Here is a 10,247-nt window from a genome sequence, read left to right as displayed (position 1 = left end):
TCAAATGCTGACAGGTTCGGTCATATATCATTAAACGCAATACAAGTATATGCTATGCAAACTACACTTTGATGTTTGGAAGCACATCAGCCAATATTGACATGTATTGCAAAGAAATGGGCCTGTATCTGCTACAACAGAGTGGTATGGATGCTACACACACACACACACACACACACACACACACACACACACATATATATATATATATATAATATGAAAAAAGATAACCGACACATTTGTTTCATCAATATTAATTACATTATGTTGATGCTTTTATTTCCAAAGATGACCTTTCAGCCTTATGCTTGACATGTGGGGACCAATATCCTTCCACAGAAGATACAAAGGACTCTTCGGTCTGTTAATCAGCAATTGCTCTTTGAATGTTCTTTGAGTGTTGCTTTAAAATATGGTGTAATGTCATTGTCTTGTTTAGATTCAGTGCTGTAATGGGTATGAGGAACGTACCCAATATAAAGAATGTTTATGTTTGTCCTGGATGCCAAGGCCCTGTTTAGTTTTGTAACAAGATTTCTATGAACCCTTTGACACACAAGTAATCACATTAAAAATATATCATTAGCCAGATTTTACAGAATGCATCCTGTGTATAGAGTTTAATAGTAAAACAACAAATTCAAATAACACATATATTACGAGCTGTTAGAAATTCATAAACTGCAGTTGACTACTCTCTGTCTGACCTTTCATCTTACCTTGGATGTTCATTTAATCTCCAGCCCCAGTCACACGGAATCAGTGGAGAGATGATGCCAATCCCTTTGACTGACAGATGCACTTGTTCCGGCTGTGCTGCGAATGTACTCCATCTAAATTCTTTCCTAGTTTTCTTGTCATATAAAGCTGCTTTACAACTTATAAAATAGAATACAATTGATTTTTTTCTAAGGAATGCATTCTGGTAAAGCCTAATGTGTTTATCCATGAATAAAATAGGAAAAGCGGACTCTGTGTGAGTTATGGGCAATATGTTTAAAATGTCAATTTTGTCGTTCGTTCTCTCTTCCCCTAAATGGCCTTTTAGCTCACAGGGAAAACACCCATAAACACCTTTCGCCTGCTCATTGTTCTTTTGAATTGTTGTTAGGCTCTTGACAAACGTCACGTTACAGTCAGCTGTTGTTTGCGGATTGGTTGGCAGTTCGAATGTTGGCAGATATCTTTTTCAACCAAAATTGTTTAAAATTGGAATTGTTTTAAATAAGCAGATACAGTAACTTAACAACAATAGCCTGAGTTTTGGACCATAAAAGTACTATAAAATTATAAGCCATCAATTTTATAGGTGTGCCAGCTGCCACTGTGAGTGGCACCGTGACCGGCACCGTGGCCACGCCACTGATACCGGATAAGTTGGATTGATATACAAATTGAAAGTGAATCGTTTATTTGAGTTGTTTGAGTCTGAATGATTCATTAACAAATATAAAAATATTCTCAAGGTCGATTTGATTCAATGATCCTGATGCTGTTTTAACCCATATACACATATCTTTTTATTTGGAGCTACATTATCTGAAAAGTAACATTCATATGATATTTATTTGTACTGTAATGTATATAGTTTTGTATACAGCTACAAATGCATAAATTGGGTTATCACATTTTTTGATAGTCATAAAACACTTATGCAAAGCTTTTTTAAGACACTCTCAAACACCATGAAAAATTAAGCAAAAGTAAAAGCAAAGAAAAGATTGGACTGACTGAGATTGTTATTATTAACAGTTTATGGGGTTGACAATCAACTAAAGAATCTGCTTATTATCCAGTAGATGGCAGTAGAATCCAAGGTATATACCCAAGCAATTAAAATGTGAGAACGTTATCCATTTTCAGAAGTAGTTTTAAGATAAAAACTAAATAAAAACAAATTAATTAGACCACTTTGGCTTTGTTTTTGTCTTCTCTTGACACGTAAAGCAATGCTTTTTCTTTTGATCTTTTAAATTCAGACTAATTTTTAGATGGCTACTGATGACACGATAATAGCATGTAAATATTTCTGTTTATTTTTTTCAAATGCTATTATTATGTTTAAAAATATTACAAAAAAATATATTTATTTATGGCAAATTACATGCCACACTTGTTAAATATGTTATTTTTTAAGTATTATATTTGAACAATTTAGTTATATTGAATATTGAAGTGATTTGAGGGTTTCATAACCAATATCATTTCCTGCAATATATAACTAAATAATATTCATATAATCATTTGCACTCTATACTGCTCACTTGCACATCAGGTATATTATACTGAATGCTCATTTGCACTAATGGACTACTTTCATCTACTGCACTATAACTCCAATAACTGCATTAACTCATTTACTGCACTGTAACCTTAATAACCGCATCAACTCATACACTGCACCATACCTTTAATAACCGCATTAACTCATCTATTGCACTGTAACTTTAATAGCTAATGTCTATAATTAATGCACTCTTAAGTCACTTGCACTATTGTATAGTCGAATTGTTATCTGTTCATAACCACCTGTACATTAATGTTCACAGTATATAGCCTTCTGTATATATTGTTCATATATATTCTTCTGTATATATTGTATATATTTTCATAGAACATTCCTTCTGTAAAGTTTTTTTTTTCATAGTACAGGCCCACTGTATAGTATTTTCCTCATATTGTATTATGTATTTATTAACACTGTATATCCTGCACTTGCTAATTGCACTTCTGGTTAGACCTAAACTACATTTCTTTACACTGTACTTGTATATGTGTAATGACAATAAAGTTGAATCTAATCTAATATTGAAGTGATTATCATTAGGGTTTCAAAACCAATATAATTTTCCTGCAATATACAACTTAATAATATTCATATAATCATACAGCTGGCAATACATTAATATAAGGCAATGAATTAAAGATTTAGAGTAATAAAGTATTTTGGAGTAAAGTATTTATTTCTCCTGACTCACTTCTCGTTTACCGTTTTACATTTACGTAAGCCTCTTTCATTACTCTTTTCCCAAACTGTCCATTCCCTCTCCTTCTTTATCTGTTTAATGATCTACCGCTTTTGCAGAATTGTTATTTTATCATTACTTTCTGTTTTCCAAGAAGAAATGCTTCTGTTTGCTTTTTTTTTTTCAAATATAGCAGGAACGTTGACACTTGAAAACAAGTAAACAACTATGTCACTCTCCTCCATTTTAGCCCAAAATGTACAAACATCCATCCGAGCTGACATGGAGGGAGAGTGTGATCATCGGAAACCGCCTGACCACTTAAAAACACCATACTGCGAAAAAGAGATGTGCAACACACTTTCCATATTTACCAACATTATTTTATATGCACTGAAATGTACACATAAACAAACATCTCTACCTGCTACAGTTACATTTCTAATGAGAAATAAACACAATTTGATAACTAGAATGTTCTTGAAGGTCAAATTTAGCCTCATAAGACCACTTTCAACAAGTTGGTATGATTTATTAGGCTCTTCATGAAATGTCTGGAACATATTTTGCTTAAAAAAACCTTTTTAAATAAAACCCTTCTTGCCTCAAAAACAACTCTGCTCACAGCAACCCGTTTTAGTGCATTTCTACCAGAAAGACTCAGGAAACATAGAACGATAAATAATATTTATTAAACATAATGTTAAAGATCTTTGGGCATAGGCACCGTCCAATAAATGAATCATGGCAAAATGATTCCGATGTTCCTGCCTGAAGATAAGGCAGGGGCGGATTCTACCCCCGGACTGAGGACGGGACCCTGACCTGGTGGTGGTGGTGGTGGGGAGGATGGAGGTTTCACTCATGCGTTAGTTTCTGCGAACGAAAGAGAGGGTGAGTACCATCCTTTTATAATACGTGCTGAGGGATGATAGGCTAACCGTAATTGATTATGCTGTGAGGAGTCTTCCTGATAGAACTTGCGCGGAAGCTTACATGTCTCTTTAAATGATAATGTGTCACAGTGCACCCCCTCTTCTGTCTGGTTTATCAACACAACACACGTGTAGGACTTCCATGGCAATTGTTTAGCTAAATTATGTTTCCTGAATTCCTCTTCGGTTAGTTTCGTCTTAAACATCTCAAATATTTCGTCCGGAGACCAAAAAATCTGTCACAGCAAACAGCGCTCACGTTGTGCGAGTATGTTTGCCTTTAATCCACGGATTGCACACCTGAGATCTCAGCAGAATAACGTGGATTTAATCATATCGCTATCATATGCTAATGTTGTCCTCCTATACGGTACATTTACGTTAATTCAGACTATTGATAAATATAACTCAGTTTTGTCTCGTTCAGTCGATCTCGATGCCTCTTGAGGAATAATTTTGAAGCTAATCCTGCTTGTACTGTCCCAGGTTGAAAAAGCACTCCGGTTTGAAGTGATTCGCGCAAACAAGCAGGTTTTTACTTATGGTTTCTGTAGAATTTCCACTAAAAATAAAATAAATCCACTCCTCCCTCTTCCTAGTTTTGGACTTTGTGCAGTGACTACATTGCATGTTGTCCACAAACTTTAGCCATGGTGTCACGTACACCGCTGTCGCTTGTGAAAACAACAATGCCGGAGCGCGTTGGGTGAAACTGTGTAGATTAAGGGGCGGTAACATTATAATAAAATCTGCTTTGGACATCACAACGGGAGCGAATTCTGAACGGCTCGATTTCTCACATGCTTGCAGGGAAAGGCACACCAAAACAAACTTACTGGGTTCTTATTTTTCATGTTTTCTTGGTTGCTAGATGCACCCGGGACCCGATTATAGCACTTAAACACAGAAAAAGTGGGGTTTTCATATGATTTCTCCTTTAATGCAAATCTACGGTACTGTTTTTTGTCATGTTTGTTGACTTTACAGTATAAGTTATAGCCAAGTAACACGATTAATAAAAATGTAATATAGTATGTCTGATATTATTTGTATTACTATTTTACAACTGTGTCGTCCCTAACTATTTAGTAGTATAGTCTATTCTCTCTCAGTGAATACTGGGTGAATACTTCTCAAAATATTAATACAAAATAATTGTTTTGCAAATGAACATTTAATCTGTAGACTGTTGTGTCCCATTTCACAAGAACTCATGATACCTGACTATAAACATCCAACTACACAGACACATAGCTAAAACAGTCTGTTTTTCTCTTCCACAGCAGAGACATAATGGAAAACATTAGTGTTAAAGGATGGCTCTCTATCTTATTTAGTCTCTACACACATACACGCTCCCTGTGGCTCTCTTCAATTACAGTTGTTTAGCCGCAGACTTGGTGTTAATGGAGAACAGGCTAGCCAAGTAGTGGGGTGGGGTGTTGTGTTTAAGAGATTGAGGGTGTACACGCTGGCATTGATCCCCAGACGTGGGAGGCTGTGACTGGGTTGTCTGTGCAGGCAAGCCTGGGGACCCTGGGATCAGAAGGCCACACTTTGCTAAAAATCACTGGAGAATGAAGAGCTTTTTCTTGCTTCTTTCACTTCTTATTCTTCTATACACGTCAGTCCACATGTATCCATTGCTCTGCATTTATGCGGCTTGGCCCTTAAGTGTCTACATTTGAGAGTTAGTCAAGATCAAGCATGCACATAATTAGGAAAAAATAAGTGAGTGCCTCTTGAAAATTATAATGTGTGTCAACCTAACACCCTAATTTGTACTGTGTAGAAAGGGACATCACAGTGGGAGCAAATGTTTGTATCCATTTTAGCAAATGTTGTTCATCAACCTCGAACTACATAGTACATGAGCGGTTTTGTTTTGCATGGTTTTTATGATCAACCTGTTACCAAAATTGGGGACCTTTATACAGCGTTTGCACATTACTTTTAATGTTGTAACTTACTGTTGAACAGTACAATACTTTATAATGGTCTCTTATTCCATATAGAGTAATATGTGACTAATGCCTCCATGGGTTCTGTGCATAAGCAAAACAATATTAGAGCACAGTAAAGCATAGAACACACCAAGTCAATGCCACATACTATCGTAGATTGAAAGCAGGCCGTGAGATCGGGTCACGTTGACTGCCCCAGGGACCGAAGTTTCCATGAAACACCAAGCTGACCGTCGAAACTGGGGTCCTTCTCGGTTCTTATTTGTGCATCCTCCGTTTCCTTTCCTCACATCTTGGCTCCACCCCTCCAGGATGCGAGGGAAGCATGCAATTAAGGAAGGGCTGCGGTGTTAAATCAAGTGAAATGGAATATTGTCGCTCTCTTTAGTGTCACTTCGAAGAACCTTCAATTGGTGATGACTGTACACACAGCACATTAAAAATGTAAAACATAAAGTTATATTCATACTTTAGGTAGAGTTCATAATCCGCATTAGATTAAAATCAAGTTAGAAACATGCTTAAAAGTGGTCAGAAATGTATATGAAGTGTGTCAAATACTGGATATAGTATACTATACATAAATGATTATTATACTGTTTGAAATAGTTCTACATTTTCAATAATATAATGCCTCATTATCACATTTATCACAAAATTGGATCGAATCGTTTGAAATGGTTCGCATCTCCAGTCAGCACTTATCCGCAAATTACTTCAGTTACTCACTTTCTGGCGTGTATGAATGTCCCTCAATATCAATTAATGAATCAATATCCCAGAGTTTCATTTATTCCAACAGTACACTGAACTAAACTGCTGTTAAGAGAGAGCTGATAAGCACGAGCGGCTCTTGTTCTCGAGTCAAGAATCGGCTGCAACACTTTTTTATTTGAATGCTGAATTTTATTTATTGAGTATTTTGGCCTCGTTTTTTTATCAAAAGGATGGTAACTTATTGGGATAATAAAGCCTTACACCTACTCCTAACCTTACCTTACCCTAAACCTAAACTTTAGGAATAAAACTTAATTTTCATTTTTACATTAATTAAAAAAATCAAATGCCTTCATTTCTGAATTGTGATTGAAAAGGACAAAGAGAGATTTCGGCAAAAGGTTGATTTGAAATCAGGTCTCCAGCATTAAGGCTATACACACTTTACATCGAAGGCCTTGGAGTTGTTGTTTGAAATGGCAATGTTCTTACACTTTCTCTATTCCAATCTGATACTTGCAGGGGGGAGTTTGTGCAAAAGTTTCTACCAACAAGGCGGGTTTTTGTACTCAGGGTAAATAGACACTCATTTCTATGCTGAATTCTACTTGCATGTTGAAAACAGAAAACGTCTCGGGTTACTTGGCTGTAACCCTGTTCCCTGAAAAAGCGGGAACGAGATGCTGCGTTTCAAACGCTATGGGAGGACAGTCTTTGTTCGACCGGTTGTGAAGCACGTGTGTCAAACACGGCAAAAATTATTTTGGCTTTAAATAACCTCGGCAGGTGACGTGGCTAATTACACCCGCACCTGCCGGTTATAAATACGCGTGAATGCGGACGCGTCATCAGGTTCAAACTTTGTCTGAAAGGACGTTCGGGCACGCCTACAGTGCGGCATTGAGGCGCAGCATCTCGTTCCCGCTTTTTCAGGGAACAGGGTTACAGCCAAGTAACCCGAGACGTTCCCTATCAAAAGCTACACTCGATGCTGCGTTTCAAACGCTATGGGAACGAGAATACCACCGCCACCGTACTGGAAGTGTCTGGACCCCCAAGGTTGTGTGACGTGTGTGCACAATCCGAGAGGAGGACTCAGGCACGACTCTAGGATGTAGACTCCAGGACACGTGAGCCGGGAGTGGTATGGACATCCAGACTATAAAATCTAACAAATGTGTGCGGAGAGGACCAGCCCGCCGCATCACACACTTGCTGCAAGGGGACTCCTCTTGCTAAGGCCATAGAAGAAGAACCCTCCCTTGTGGAATGAGCTCTGACTCCTAGAGGTGAAGCTTGACCGCGTGCCTCATAGGCCAGAGCAATGGCATCCCTCACCCAATGTGACATTGTTTGCTTGTTAGCAGCCGCCCCTTTGTTGCGGCCCACATAGCATATAAAAAGTTGCTCTGATTTACGCCACTGGCTTGTGCGGTGGACGTAACTCTGAAGAGCACGTACTGGACACAGTAGGTGTAATCTTTCCTGCTCCGACGTCGTGAACGGCGGTGGGCAAAAGGCCTCAAGAATAACCGGATGCACGGTGGAGAACGGAACTTTAGGAAGATAACTCGGGTGAGGATGCACAATAGCTTTGACCATCCCAGGGGCAAAATTTAAACAGGACGGCGAGGTCAAGAATGCCTGCAAATCTCCGATTCTCTTAAGAGAGGTGATTGCTATTAGAAAAACCATTTTAAAGGTCAGAAGCCTGACAGGCGCTGATTCCATAGGTTCGAAGGGGGCGCTAACTAGACCCTCGAGCACTGTCGCTAAGTCCCATGGAGGGACGGTCCTTCTAGAAGGAGGCATCAGTCGCCTCGCTCCTCGAATAAAGCGGACAACTAAAGGGTGCTTACCATCAGTAACCCCTTCAATCAGGGCGTGGCAGGCCAAAATGGCGGCCACGTAAACCCTGAGAGTACCAGGGCTTATCCCTGAGGACAATTTCTCTTGCAGAAATTCCAACACTGAAACTATCTGACAGTGAATTGGGTCTGCATGGTGCGCAAGGCACCATCTGTCCAAAACGCTCCATCTAAGGGCGTAGCACCTTCTATTGGAGGGAGCCCTAGCGCTTAGAATAGTCTCTAATACATCAGGCGGGAGCCCAGTGCCTCTCAGCTGGTGCCCTTCAGGGGCCAGACATGGAGGTTCCAGAGCTCGGGACGAGGATGAAACACTGTCCCCTGTGCCTGAGATAAAAGATCTTTCTTGACTGGGATCGCCCAAGTAGAGCCGTCTAGGAGGGATACTAGGTTGAGAACCAGATTCTGGTTGGCCAACGGGGAGCTATCAATAAGAGGCGAGACCCCTTTGACGGACCTTCGCCAGGACTCCCGGGAGCAGAGCTGTCGGAGGAAATGCGTAAAGACGCAGTCTGGGCCACGTATGGGCCATCGCGCCCAGACCCAGGGGTGCTGGATGAGTCAGAGAGAAGTAGAGGGGACATTGTGCTGTCTCCTCTGTAGCAAAGAGGTCCACCTCTGCTTCGTAAAATCTTTCCCAGATTTGTTTGACTACTTCGGGGTGGAGTTTCCATTCCCCGTTTGTCAGAGCTTGTCTGGACAGCAAGTCTGCTCCCACATTCATATGCCCCGGGATGTGAATTGCTCTGAAGGACAGAAATTTGCCCTCCGCCCAGGGCAGAATCTGCTGGGCCAATTTGTTCAAGTGGCGTGACCGCAGTCCGCCCTGGTGATTTATGTACGAGACTACTGAAGTGTTGTCCACTCGCACTAGGAAATGGTAGCCTCGCAACTGCCGGAGGAAGTATTTCAGGGCCCGAAATACAGCCATCATTTCGAGGCAATTGATGTGCTAATCGAGAAGATGACCTCTCCAGATCCCTTGGGCTGGACGGCCATTTAAGACCGCACCCCAACCCGTGAGGGATGCGTCTGTCGTTAGCATCTTGCGACGACAACACGGACCGAGAGTGGGACCTAAAGTCAGAAACCGAGGTCTGAACCACAAAGAAAGGGTGCGAAGCCCCTGGCGCGTCACCCTTATATGCCTCTGGGGGTTGGCCCTTGGATGAAATCCCCTGGCTCTGAGCCACAACTGAAACGGTCTCATATGCAGGAGGCCCAGAGGTATCACTGCGGAAGCCGCCGCCATGAGACCTAGAACTCTCTGAATGTAATGATTTGTCACTTTCTGGCCTAACCTGATGCTCCTCAGGGTGTTTTGTACGGACTCGACACGTGCCGGAGACAGATGTGCCTGCATTTCGATCGAGTCCCATATGACCCCGAGGTACGTTGTATTTTGCGTAGGGGAAAGAACGCTCTTTTTGACGTTGAGTCTCAACCCTAGAGCTTTGAGATGAGCTAGGACGACATCCCGATGTCGAAGCGCTAGCTCTCGACACTGAGCTAAAATCAGCCAGTCGTGTATGTAATTCAAAATGCGGATGCCCCGGAGTCGCAAAGGAGCCAGAGCTGCATCCATGCATTTTGTGTATGTGCGGGGTGACAAGGCTAGGCCGAATGGAAGAACCCGATACTGGTAAGCTTCGCCCTCGAAAGCGAACCTCAGGAATCTTCTGTGTTGTGGCAAGATCTCTATGTGAAAGTATGCGTCTTTGAGATCGATCGTCACGAACCAGTCGTGACACTGAATTTGAGACACAATCATCTTGATTGTCAACATTTTGAACTTGA

The sequence above is a fragment of the Triplophysa dalaica genome, chromosome 18 (genome assembly GCF_015846415.1).
Source record: "Triplophysa dalaica isolate WHDGS20190420 chromosome 18, ASM1584641v1, whole genome shotgun sequence".
Lineage (NCBI taxonomy): Eukaryota > Metazoa > Chordata > Actinopteri > Cypriniformes > Nemacheilidae > Triplophysa > Triplophysa dalaica.
The sequence above is the reverse complement of the archived record's forward strand: the minus strand, read 5'-3'. Positions refer to the sequence as shown.